The sequence below is a fragment of the Ailuropoda melanoleuca genome, chromosome 14 (assembly GCF_002007445.2).
Source record: "Ailuropoda melanoleuca isolate Jingjing chromosome 14, ASM200744v2, whole genome shotgun sequence".
Taxonomy (NCBI): Eukaryota; Metazoa; Chordata; class Mammalia; order Carnivora; family Ursidae; genus Ailuropoda; species Ailuropoda melanoleuca.
The window spans coordinates 92,439,445-92,453,701 of NC_048231.1; the positions used below are offsets into that span (position 1 = coordinate 92,439,445).

A 14,257-nucleotide genomic window follows, 5' to 3' on the forward strand; every position below is an offset into this window, starting at 1 on the left:
AACATTTTTTTTAGATTTTATGTATTTTAGAGAGAGTGAGTGAGTGAGCAGGGGAGAGGCAGAAAGAGAGGGAAAGACAGAATCTCAAGCAGACTCCATGCTGAGCACAGAGCGTGACACAGGCCTCAATCCCACGATCCTGAGATCATGACCTGAGTTGAAACCAAGAGTCAGATGCTCAACCAACTGAGCCACCCAGGCACCTCCTGAATTACATTTTTAAAGGTACATTCTAGCTGTTGTGCTGAGACCAGACCATAGGGAGTGGAGCCATGACAGAAGCAGAGAGGTCAGTTAGATGGAGACTGCTGGAGTAATCCAGCAAGAGACAGTGGCACTCTGCAACACAGTTGCCAGAGAGGAAATGGTGAAAAATTGTATTGGTTTTGGTAACTGCTATAACAAATGATCACAAACTTGGTGCTTAAGCCAACAGAAATTTATTCTCTCTCAGTTCTGGAGTCCAGAAGTCCAAAACCAGTATTACTGGACCCAAATCTATGTGTTAGCAAGGCTGTGCATTCTCTAGACTCCACTTCTTGCCTCTGGGAGCTTCCAGCATTCCTTGACTTGTGGCCACATCATTCCAACTTTCAAGGCTGGGATCTCCCAATCTCTCTTTGCCCTATCTTCACATCCCCTCCTCCTCTGGGGGGGGGACCCCAAATCTCCTTCTGCCTCCTCCTTAAGGATACATGTGATTGTATTTAGGTCTCACCTGGATAATCCAGATAAGCTCCCCATCTCAAGATCCTTAACCAATACGCTCCCCCCCACACACACCTGCCTCTTATAAAGCCATTTCAGGTAAAATTCACAGATCCTAGGGATTAGGGTATGAATCTCTTGGGGAGCAGGGGCAATTTTCCAGACCACAATAGAAGTAGTTGGTCATGGATATATTTCTTGAAGGAACAGCCAACAGGATTTTCTGATCAATTACTTGTTGGGTGGGAGAGAGAGGAGTAAAGGCAATCCTGAGATTTTTAGCCAGAACACCTGGACCTCAGAGGAAGATTCTGGAAAGAACAAGCTCAGGGAAGATTAGGAGCTCGTTTTTTAAATATGTTAAGTTTGAAAAGTCTACTAAATATCCAAGTGGTGATTTAAGGAGGGAATTAAATATAAATCTGTATTCCAGAGAAGGCCAGACAGGGATTTTAAATTCGTGAGTCATCAGAATATGGGTGGAATTAAAGCCACGAGACAAAGTGAAATTACCTAGCATGTGCTTTTGAACTGAGTTCACTTGGCTAAACTGAAGTATATCCCAAAATCTTTTTCTTTGTATGGTTTCAGATTAGCACTGACCAAAAAAGATATGTGTGCATGAAATTGCAAGGCAGAAGTGAAGCTGCCATCACTGCTCTCTGAAGGGTGTGTGCTTAGATGCTGACAGAGGCACTGCTGAGCTCCCCCTCATGCCTTTCTCTCCCACTCTGCATCTAACTCCTTCCCAACTGTTGGCCCTCTTGGCCAATAGTAGCCCCAAACCCACCACCAGGCTCAGAGGCAATGACCTTCTATACAGACTTCTCCATCTCTACTGCAGTCCCACAGTAGCCAGTGGATGTGCCTTTAGAAGCCCCAACCCCGTCCCTGACCCCAGTGCTTCCTAGTTAGGAACTCTGCTCCCATCTCTTCCTGCCTCCTCCCTTTCAGACCTTGCGCCCAACTGTATAAGGTCTCATTCCAACAACAAATCCCCATTCCACTGTGGTTGTGCTTCTCTGGTTAAACCCTGACTACCTATATACCTGGGAAGTGAATCCAGACAGTCAAGAACTGAGCCCTGGGGCTTTCCAAAGTTTAGAAATCAGACAGAAAAGAAGGAATCAGTGAAGAAAACTAAGCAGGGGTGGCCACTGCAGCCCCTGAAGTTTATACAATTGGAGGGGAGGGGTGTCTTAAAGAAAAATAACATTATAAGAATATTATAAATTAAAATTAAAATTAAATACAAAATACAAAAATAAATACATGTTTAGAATGGGAAAAAGAGATCACATCAAATTACAATTTTTAAAAGCTGGCAAATATAATAAATCATAGTTTAAATTATTTCACTGTTGATACATCCCTATAATACTTATACATCCCTGTAACACATCCTTACGTTTTTTGGCTGCATTCTTTTTGATCAGCTCTTCATATTACAATTATTTTATATAATAATTTCCACAGAGAAAACAGAAAATAGTCATTTTCCCTTCTAGCATGACTGATCTCCATTTTCAAATGATTTTGAGTTTACATGCATAAAATGCATAAAATTGGTGTATTCAAACACAGGCTCCCTTGTTGTTTGTAATCCTGTTAGCAGTCTGAGTTCCACCAACACAGGAATCTTCTAAATTTGGGTTGCAGCTATGCTCTCCGAGTTGCTGTCTCCCTGCCCAAGCCTCCCGGATGGCCTCCCAGAACCATGACCCGGTTGCTGCCAGTGTGACCGCCGCCCTCAACTGTACAGGAGCCAAGCCCAGCGGGGTGCCCGGGCCTTGTGGGCAAGAGGCTATGGCAGATGCTGACGGCCCTCATGATGTCTGGTGACAAAGGAATTTCTGCCTTCCCTGAATCAGACAACCTTTTCACATAGGTGGGGACGATCCATGGAGCGGCTGGCATACAGCATGAAGCCCTGAGCTATACTGGGCTCTCCTTGGAGCACCCCAATGGCTATGCTTATAACACGCCCACAGTGTTGTTCCTCACGCCCTGCTACCACCTCAACGTGGACACCCAGGGTAACATTTGCCTGGACAGCCTGAAGGACCATCCTGCTGTCCATCCAGAGCCAGCTCGGAGAACCCAACACTGATATAGCCCTTTGCACACACATACCGCAGAGCTCTGGAAAAACCGCACAGCCTTTAAGAATTATCTATAAGAAACCTACTCAAAGTAGGTCTCCAGCCGAGAACCCTGACTGTCCAGCCTCTCTGCTTGTGTTGTCTTTTTATTTTCTCCTTAGATGGTCTGTCCTTTCCTTCACTTCTGTCTAGGACTCTGGATCTTAAGCCCTGGTGTCTTTTTGATTTGTTGCTGTTTTTAAATTAAGTCTCTGGTTGAGCCCTGTGATGAATATATTAAATAAATACATTGGGGTTATTTTTACAAAAAAAAATCTTCTAACTTTGATTTTGAAAAATCCTTATTTTTAAAAGGATTAAAATATGCAGTACATATATAATTGCATTCTCTTGTATTCCTGATTAGGAGAAAACTTCCAATTTTGATAAGGTATCAAAGAACTGAATTTTACAGGAAGAACGTATTATTTTACACATCTGGTAATAAGAAGGATTTTCCAGACTGCTTTTCAAACTTTCTCTTTTACTCTCACATCCTTCTGCTGCGATGTGCCATGAGATAGATACCTTAATATCATGATTTGATTTCTGAGCAACACTTCTGTGTCTTGATGCCAGTTAAGTCAGCACACTAGGCAGGAGGAGTATTTTTCAAAGCCACTCCTGCTCCAGAGGGATAGAGATAACTCTACTAAATACAAAAGAAACTACAAAAGAACACAAATATATCCCACTAAACCCAAACTAAAGGTACCTCCAACTCGTCTTCCTCTAAGCCCCATCTCCAAAGGGCTTGTAGCCATTCCAACATTCCAATACCACCAGACACAAAGGGAAAAATTGAACTTTCTAACATGGAAACTTTCAAACATATACACAAGCAGACAGTAGTCTATAGTCTCAGTAGTTGGGCCGAAGCAGACCTTCCAGCATGCCCTGTGAACAAGTTTGCTCCATCAGTTTAAACAGCACAACATGGCAGGACCCCACGGCCCAGCACCTGTCGATCTTTGTTTGGTACCTCACCCACTTTAGAAATGAAGGTCTGATTCTGAAAGGCCTGATTCCAAATCAAGCTATATAAACCTTAGTTCTGTCACTTATTTCCTAAAACATTGCCACCTGTAATATTGAGAAATTTCACTGTGTGTACGTGTGTAAGAAATTCATCCATCTGTATGAAAAGTTCTGTAGAGAACTTCTCTCTACTAAAGGCCAAAACCCTTGTCAACCACCAGCATTTGTGCCTGTAGTCCAGCCCCTGCGACTATGGATGAACCCTGTGTGGGCTCCTAACTAAGGTGAGAACAGAAAGAAGCAAAGCTACTGATGATAATATGGAGCTACTGAAGGTCCCAGCTACTCTTCTGACACAATGAACCCTGTGTGGGCTCCTAACTAAGGTGAGAACAGAAAGAAGCAAAGCTACTGAAGATAATATGGAGCTACTGAAGGTCCCGGCTACTCTTCTGATAGAAAAACCTCCAGGTCATTTTAACTCACAGGTCTCGCCAAGTCCTGGCTTTTGCCAAATTTGGACAGTTTTTCCTTCATGTTTCTCAATCTGCCCTACGCTTCTCCTGGTCCTTTTTTCAAAGTCAGGGTTGTTCCAAGAAAACACATAATATGGTTAAAACAAATAATCAGACAGACTCAGAGAATAAGCAAAGCCTCAGAACCATCAGAGCCTAGAGAGGGAGGAGGGAGGAAGAAGAGGAAGACAGCATGAATCTTGCCTTGGATTGTGGTAGCGGCAGGTGCTGAGAATGGGGAGAACTGAGCTGGTGGTTGGATGGATTGACCTCAGTTTGTTGCCTGCACCAGCATCATCTCACTGGCAGCATCACAGTGGCAAGGAAAAGGGAATGTTCAGGGACTCAGAATTCCCTGCTCTGTCCATACACACAGTTCACATCACGACCCTACTGCAACTGTCTTCATTCTGGTGCGGTCCGTTCCATACTAGTTGCAGCTAAATTTGTTTGAAACACTGCAGCCAAAACAGTGTCCTCACCTTTTCCCTGCAGACTCTGCCTTAGGCCGGGTTTCCTAGAGATAGGACCAGGAGCCTACCAAACACTTCCAGGTTCCTCCAGACAGCACCCTGGATAACCTTGCTATTCTGGAATCTACCCAGACTCCTCCTCTCCCCTCAGAAAACTAGCTCTCCCGCATCACTCTCCCATCTCAGGACATTTCTCCAAAGCTTACCTTCAGGACTAGAACTGGCTGCCCACCCCAACTCCCCACCTGTCTCCTGCCATCAGTCATCAATCTCAAATTCATGCAGGAAGTCTTTTGCCCACAGATTGAACAACGACATTGATTTCCAAGTGCCTGTCTCTCTGACAGTCTCACTTTCTGCCCAAAGAAAGTGCCTTCCCCTAGCCTTGTATGACCCTTACCACAATGGCATTTTCCATTCTCAAAGGGCAACAAAAAGAAGTGGCTTTGCTAGTTTCACATCCCAGAAGATGGAAGATCAGATCTGTCAAGTCTGTCCCAATATGAGGTTAAATGTGAAAATAACCTTTACATCTGGAAACAGAATTTTCACCCCAAAATTTGGCTTTGAAAGACAACTGAGCCACTGAGAGTGTCACAAAGACTCAGCAGGATTGAAGACAGCCTGCGGTTTTTAGTTTTCAATCAGCATTTGGAAATTGTGGCAATATACAATTTTCTCTAATATTTTTTCTTAGTAATATGGCAGTAAAATTGTTGTAGAAAAATTGAAAAATACAAAATAGTTTACAAAAGAAAATAAAACCAACTCTAATCCCACTAAATAGAAATAACTGCTATTATTGTTTAGTGTATTGCTTGCTTGTATTTTTCTACTCATATGTAATGCATCATTGTAGTTTTATATACATATAATTATATACATATAATATGAATTGCTTATTAACATCAATAGTTTCAATTACATTTTTGAGTATCCTCCACATCCCTGAGAATCCTAAAGAACAGTGTTACGCTTCATTATGTAAATACTTAATTTTTTTTAAATGAGTTAAGTACTATCTGACTACTCTTGTGGAAAGGTTCTGAGATCAACAGAGTAAAGTACTGATCTACTTGGTACCGCTAAGCAGCTTTACAGCCTTGGGCAAGTTTCTTAAACCTTGTGTGCCTCAGTTTCCTCTCATTTAAAATAAGGATAATTGTAGTATCTACGTTGGGCGTGACTGACTGGCTTGGTCAGTAGAGCATGTGACTCTTGATCTCAGGGTTGTGAGTTTGAGCCCGATGTTGGGTGTAGAGATTACTTTAAAAAAAATATTAAAAAAAATAATAGTATCTACTTTGAAGTCCTCATGTGGGGAGTTAAGGGGAAATAGTGTGTTAAGTGCTTAGATTAGTTTCCGGCATGCAGTAAGGATTAAATAAAAGTTATTCTTATCCTCACCATCTTTGTATTACTCCAATACTTTCTAAGGAGTGAGCAGCTTTACAATAAAATGCTGATCCAATAACATACCTATTAAAAGGCTGATGAGAGGTCTGGCTGAACAGCATATTATTCAAAGTTTTAGTGAACTGGAAGTTGAACAGCAAACATTTCCTGAAGGCCATATAGTGTAATAGGCAGGAAATGAGTTTTGGATGAAGGCAAAGGTTTAATCCTTGAAAATTGTGATAAGCATAGCTGTAGTTAACAAAAAGGGCCAGTAACTGTTCTCAGAGCTTTGCTTCTCTATTAGCTCTTAAGCCTCACAACAACCTGAAGATAGAGGTACTCTTATTAGCAGGACACTGAGGCACATGAAGTTATGAAACTTAGAGCAAGGCAACAGGCTAGTAAAAGGCACAGCGAGGATTTGAAGTCAGATGACCTTAGTCGAGAGCCTCTGCTGTTAAACACTGCTCCCTAGTTCCCCTTATCCATAAGGGATAGTTCCCAAAACCCCCACAATTCCTAAAACCACAGATAGAACTGAACCCTATATCTACCACATTCTTCCCTATACATACATAACTAGGACAAAGTCTAATTTATAAATTAGGCACAGTAAGGGATTAACAACAATAACTACTCATAAAATAAAACAATTGTTAACAATACAGTCATCACAGTTGTGTGAATGCGGTCCGTCTCTCAAAATATCTTTTTGTACAGCTGACCCTTGAAAAACACAGGTTTTAACGTATGGGGTCAAACTTATACCTGGGCTTTATTTTTTATAAATATAGTACAGTACTGTACATGTATTTTCTCTAATGATTTCTGAACGTTTTCTTTTCTCTAGCTTACTTTATTACACGAGTACAGTATATAATACATATAACATACAAAATTTGTGTTAATCGACTATTTGTGTTCTCAGGCTTCCCGTCAACAGCAGGCCATCAGTAGTTAAATTCGGGGACGTCAAAGTTACACGGGGATTTTTACTGGGCGGGTTTGGTGCCTCTGCCCCGGTTGTTCGGTGCTGGACTCACCTTTCTTCTCCCTCATGAAGATGTGAAATGATAAAATGGCGGGGCGCCTGGGTGGCTCAGCCAGCTAAGCGACCGACTCCTGATTCCGGCTCAGGTCACAATGTCAGGGTTGTGGAATCCAGCCCTGCTTCTGGCTCCGGGCTGGAATGGGCGTGGAGCCTGCTTAGGATTCTCTCTCCCCTTCCCTCTGCCCCTCCAACCCCACCCCTCCCTCTCTCTTGAAAATAAAAAGAAAGATGAAACGGAGCCCAGATGAGAAGAAGCGAGGAAGATGACGTAGCGCGCGTCGTAGTGACGTAGCGTCAAACTACCATCCACGTTCTGTCGCTGCGCCTGGGGAGGGTCCTCTTCTTCCGGCTGCGGTTGTCCTGGTAACCGAGACCGCAGAAAACGAGACTGCAGATAAAAGGGGACTACTGTATGTTGTTACCTGTTTGAAAAAGCTATTTAATATCAGTGAGTCTCTTCTTAACTACCTTGTGCCCTTTTCCTTGTGGATTTGAAGAAACTCTGTGTTCTTGGTATAAGCCCTTTGCCAATCACGTGTTACAGGGATCTTTTCTGACTCTTTAGTTCCCCTTTTGACTAACATAATGGAGTCTTTTTATGAATAGCTCTTAATTTTAATGTAAATCTAAAACATCAATATTTCCCCCATATAATTGGTGAATTTTGTGCCTATATTATCTTCTGGAAGCATTGTGGTTTTCCTTTCTCCATAATTTACTTGAACTGACTTTTTAAATGTAGTGTGAGGTGGAAGTCAGGAGACATTTTATTTCCATATGGAAATCCAATTGACACGACACATTTATATTGAAAAACGGCCTTTCTCTCACTGCCCTTGTAGCATCACTTTCTCATAAATAAAGGGTCTTTATTTATGTGAGTTTATTCCTGAATATTCTATCCTATTGCTCTATTGGTTCATCTTGTACCAACATCATACTAATTGAGGCTTTAGAATAAATTTGCCAATTTCTTCACTATTGTTGACCCTTTGCATTTCCATGTAAAGTTTAGAATCAACTTGCCAATTTCCCCAAAATGACCTGCTGGGATTTTGATTGGAATTGCACTGAACTTATAAATTAATTTGGGAAGAATTACAATTTTACAACATTGTCACTTTATTCTCTCTTCCAATCCACAAACATAGTAAATCCGTCCATTTATTTCAATTTTCTTAGTTTCTTCTAATGATATTATATAGCTTTTATAAAACTATAAAAAATACTTTTAACAGGTTTGTTCCTAGGCATCTGATGTTTTGAGTTATTACTGTAAATGGTATTACTTAAGTTTCGTTGCTCCTCCAGTACAATGTTGAATAGAAGTAGAGAAGTCAGTATCAGGCATGCTTGTCTTCTTCCCCATCACATGTAGGAAGCCTATAATATTTCACTATTAAATGTGTTAGCTGTAGGCTGCAGGCACAAGTTATTATGGTTTTCTCCTCTGCTAATTTCCCTTCTCCATCCATTCTCCATCTTCTGTAAAAATTTCTCAACTTCTCTTGCCTGCTTTTCTTACCTCTTTTTTAAAAAATATTTTATTTATTTGAGAGAACGAGTGTGTGTGAGAGAGAGAGCACAAGCACAGGGAGCTCCAGAGAGGGAGGGAGAAGCAGGCTCCCCGCTGAGCAGGGAGCCTGGTTCTGGGCTGGATGCAGGACTTGATCCCAGGACCCTGAGATCATGACCTGAGCCAAAGGCAGATGCTTAACCGACTGAGCCACCCAGGTGCCCCTCTCACCTCTTATCCTCTCTTTGTCTGTATGGGGTTTATACATTTTTTATTTCTTTAATTTTAATGAGGTTCAAGAAGGAATCAAGATAAACATGTGTTGAACCTATCATGCCTAACTAGAAGTCCCACAAGAGTAGACATGAAAAAAATCCATTTTTTAATTAAAAGTGTACTTAATACACTGTATGAAAATTCTGTGTTTCCTAAACTGGCAGATTTTTTTATATGTTTCTTATAATACATCATACACATCGATTGTAGCTTCCTTAAGTGCTAAAATACTAATTAAATTTTATTTCTCAGTAATTAGAATCTCACTTTGAGGTGCCAGAAGCCACCTCTACCTCAAATGATTTTCTTCCTTTTTTAAAAAAGTTTTTATTTATTTTTTAAGTAATCTCTACACCCTATATGGGGCTTGAACTCAATCCCAAGATCAAGAGTTGCATGCTCTCTTGACTGAGCCAGCCAGGCGCCCCTCAAATGATTTTCTTTGTAAATTAACATTCTTTTCCACCATATTCAAGTCCCCACTTCCTGGAGGACCCCCTTAGTCATCCCTGAGTAATGACCAACGAGCCTTTGCTTACATACCTCCTATGCCAAAGAGTTGATCACTTCACCCATGTATAGAACCAAATATTTCTCTCAACTTAAAAGAGAATCACTTAGGCTTGCGTGCTGAAAATAATGGAAAACCCAACTAAACAGTGGCTTAAATAAACCAGGGGTCATTTTGTTCATATAAGAAGGAGTCCAGGGGTGGGTCATCCGGGGCTGGTCTGGAGTCTCCACCTTGCTACCGGTAACTGCTCCATTTCTAGCTGTCTGCTCCTTCACTTGCAGACTGAGCAGGGCCTTCAGCACCACGTCTGTAAGAAGTGTCCTCCACCTCCAGGCAGTGCTTCTCTATTCCAGGAAAGGTGAAAGGAAAATGCAAAAGGCATGGCCTATTGAGTCCACCCCTTTATAAAGAGCATATTCCCAAAAGCCTCACCAGGGAACTTGCTCTTACATCTCATTGGCCAGACTGTTTCACCTAACCACAAAGACTGAAGTCAATGTTTTATTGGTCCACCCTGAACAAAACTGAGTTTCAGTTAATAAAAAAGGGAAAGATAATTGATACTGGGTCAGCAAACAACAGAGTCCATTACAAGAGTTTACCTATTTTCCCTTATTGATTCCTTTCCCCCATGAGAGAAGAACAGTCAGAGCCTTCGACAATAGCTAAAAGCTCAAGGGACCGCCTGGGAAGGAATGGGCATTAGGACATGAAGTCAAGAGCAGAGGAATCTCTGAGAACAGACAGAAAAAGCAGAGTGGACTCCTACTTCCCCTGGAACAGGAAGCTTAGCAAGGGGTCCCAGGACCTCCAGCTTCTGGTGGAGCTAGGAGGCTGGCAGAGGGACAGAGCAAGTTGAAGAGCAGAATAGAAACAGCTGTTGGCTGTGCTTGCCAGCCCTCAGGGAATCGCTTGTGCACCCGTTCCGTGGAACAATTCCATTTGATCCATACACATGTACAAATCATTGCCTCCTTCACTTTCTAAGTGCTTGGAATTAGTCCTTTCTTCTTTAAGCCTTACATTCACTCGGGCTACACATGGCTATGAGCCTGAACTTGCAAAACTACCAACTCGGTACACACAAGCCATGTACTGCTTACTCATTACTCTAGAACTCTCATTTTTTGGTGGCCTACCACAGACTTCTACCTTGCGCCAGGCCCCAGGGTAAGCACATTGTTTTTCATCATTTGTCCTCATAATAACCTTAACAGTATTGCAGTTTTTCGGATGAGAAACTTGGGGCTCCACAAGTAGCAGTAGCAAGGTTCAAATCCACATCTGCTGGGCTGATTCTGAAAGCAGGTACATATAACAAAAGCCTTGTCCTCATTGCCTTGAAGCCAGAAAAAAGCCAGTCTAACTCCCTGGTTTACAGAAGAACACACACACACACAGCCTTGAGGTGTCAAGGACCTGGCCCAGAGTAGTAGTTGCAGAAGGCATAGTGAATATCTGAACCCAGTCAACTCATTGCTTTTTTCTTTTTAATATATATTTGTTAAAGATTTATTTATTTATCTTAAGAGAGAGAGAGAGAGTGAGTGCACAGCGGGAGGGGAAGAGGGAGAAGGAGAATCTTGAGCAGACTCCCCGCTGAGTGCAGAGCCTGATGCAGTCTTGATGCCACGACCCTGAGATTATGACCTGAGCTGAAACCAAGAGCTGGACGTTCAACCAACTGTGGCACCCAGACACCCCCCCACCCCGCCCCGAGTCAACTCACTTCTTGACACAAAGTGAGAGTCTACATAACTGATGCCTTTAGTGTTTGGAGGGTTTAGTTCCACTTTTTGCCAGAGATGGAGATCATTTTCAAACTTGAATGTTCCTTCAAGACATGTCATTCAGCACATTAAGGTTTTTACTCTCTAAACTAACAAAACACATAGCTTAAAAATAAATAAATAAATCATGTCCTGAATGTAAAGAGCTACGGGAACTTGCCAGGAACTAACTCCAGACACATTTTAGCTTGATGATTTTGCTGAAAACCAAGTACAAGGCAAAATGTCTTTAAATTCATCCAAATAACCTTTTCCTACTTCATCTCAGAGGAACCAGTTAGGAGGCAAAGGAGGGCCCCTTCAGGAGGCCAGGTGACCCACTGCTCCACTGCCTGACACCCCAGTCATCATCTGTTCCTTAGGGGAGCCTTCCCTGACCTGCCTTTCTAAATGACATTCCTCATTACAGCACATTTGGGATTCTGCTTCTGGCCACGGCAGATTAACTGGTACTGGACTAGCCCTCCTACAGCAAATGACTGTTAACAGTGAACAAAACATATAGAATTATAGTTTTCGGAAGTCAGGCAAAAGGCAGCACAAGACCGTGATCACTAAGAGATGAGTCCCATGATACCCTTTCTGCAGGCACTTTCTAGACTGTGGCATGAAGAGGAAGCCAAACAGAGCACAGGGGTCTTGCAGAGCTGAGGAGACAGAAATTGGAAGTTTGGACTAGTAAGATAGTTGGAAAGCGCAGGGCAAGGTAGATAGAGAAGCAAGCTGTACAGGGGCAGTTCCAGATGTCTGTGGGGTGGGGGTGAGGGGTCCCCTTGAGGCTTCAGCTAAATACCAGGCTACTCATCTTAGAACAAGATTCCGTGAGGCTGATCAAAGATGCTGCAGAACTGGGGGTTGAACAAATACTGGAAACTGCATAGGTCTGGGAAATGTTCAAGGACTGACCAGTCAGACTAGAGAAATGTCCTTGGCCCCAGGCACTCAGAGAGGCTATTCTAGACCTACACTAACAGGGCTCTAAACCAGCCCTTAAACATAGTAAGATGATGTGCAAATTCACTACCAGCCAGGACAAAATTCAACACTGTATTAAAGAGGCAACAGAACCTAAACACTTAACTATGTAGCATCCATGATTTGTAGCATACAGTAATTTCCAGACATGTGAAGAAGCAGCAAGATATGATCCATAACCAGGAGAAAAACAGCTAATTGAAAGACAGAAATGACAGAGATGATAGAATTAGCAGGTAAAGACTTTCAAACAGTTATATATATATATTTTAAACAGTTGTATTTTTTAATGGGCAAAATATTTGTATAGACACTTCACCAAAGAAGATATATGGACATTAGCATATTGACCCATTAGTCATTAGAGAAATACAAATTAAAACCACAATGAGATATCACTACATGCCTATTAGAATGGTTAAAATTTATTTTTTTAAAAGATGCATTTATTGGAGAGAGAGAGAGTGAGTGGGGGGAGAGGCAGAGGTACAAAATTTTCAAGCAGACGTCTTGCTGAGCGTGGAGTCTGACGTGAGACTTGATCTCATGATTCATGAGATGATAACCTGAGCCAAAACCAGGAGTGGGATGCTTAACTGACTGAGCCACCCATGGACCGCTAGAATGGTTAAAATGTAAAAAGACTGATCATGTCAAGTGTTGGCAAAGATATGGAAGAACTGGGACTCTCATACTGGTGGGAATAAAAATGTTACACTTTGGAATACAGTTTGAAAATATATTTAAAAAATAAACATACACCTACTACATGATCCAGCCATTCTACTCCTAGATATATATCTGAGAGAAGAGTAAGTATACGTTCACGTGTTCAAAGACTTACATGTCTATAGCAGCTTTATTTATAGTAACTCCAAACTGGAAAGAACCCAAATGTCCATTAAAAGATGAGTAAATAAATTGTGGCATATGTTATGTCAGGAACCGTGAAAGGGTTTGAGATCTCATGCTGATTGCAAGCTAACAAGGTATCTTGTCACCGCTTCGTAGACACAGAGAGATGTAGGACTTCTGAGGCACAGGCAAAAGACAGCTTATTACCATGGCAATAATGTAGCCGGAGTAACATAACTGTGTCCTGTCTCTGAGCTGCAGTCCCACTGGGTGACATGAAGAGAGCCAAGGGTTGCCTGCACACTCAGTGGGGTACATTATAGCAGAGGAAACATTGAGATTCGGAAACTCTGACTTAATGTAGGAGCTACTGGCAAACCATTCTCTCCTCTGGAAAGAGGTCCTCCCCCAGGATTGATCAGTGACAGACTTTGGAAGAGGTAACATGACTGATCACTGATCACTTATGTGTATCTGCTATTTACCTAGTGACCTGGGGACTGAGGAGCTCTACCTCTGAAGGTCACACTTTGTGCAATTACTGTCAATTCAACAAGGCTGGTAGAGATTTCAAATACACTTCCCGCCACTGCCCCTATCTAAATTCAGGCTCAGTTAGTCTTTGACCTAAGACCACTGCAATCCATGCATCTTAAACCCCTCCAAGTTAGTGATAACGGCCCCAACAAGGCCTACTTCAAATACTACATCTGTGAAATCTCCCCCAATTTTTCCACCTTGTCAGAAGTTATCAGTTTCCCTCTGGGCTCATGCAGAGCTTGGGACATATATTAGTTATATCACACCGATCACGAGAGCCCAATGATCGGTTTATATGTCTCTGTCATTCACTGCAATGTGACTGGCACACAGTAAGAATCCAGTAAATCTTTGTGAAAGAAATAAACAAAGGAATTACACAGAGTACTTAGATGATAAGAAATAGTATTCTAGGTTCCAGAAAGGTGACTATTGAGATATAAAGGACAGAATATGGCTAATGCTATTTTATCCCTTTTCAATAGATCTTTTAAAAGTAGGCAGAAAATCAAAACAAAAGGTCTGAG

At 41.9% G+C, this 14,257-nt stretch overlaps 1 pseudogene; it reads left to right on the forward strand.

Moving 5' to 3' along the window:
* The first annotated feature begins 2,409 nt into the window (after window positions 1-2,409).
* Window positions 2,410-2,926, forward strand: LOC100464149 (annotated as a pseudogene).
* Window positions 2,927-14,257: the final 11,331 nt, after the last annotated feature.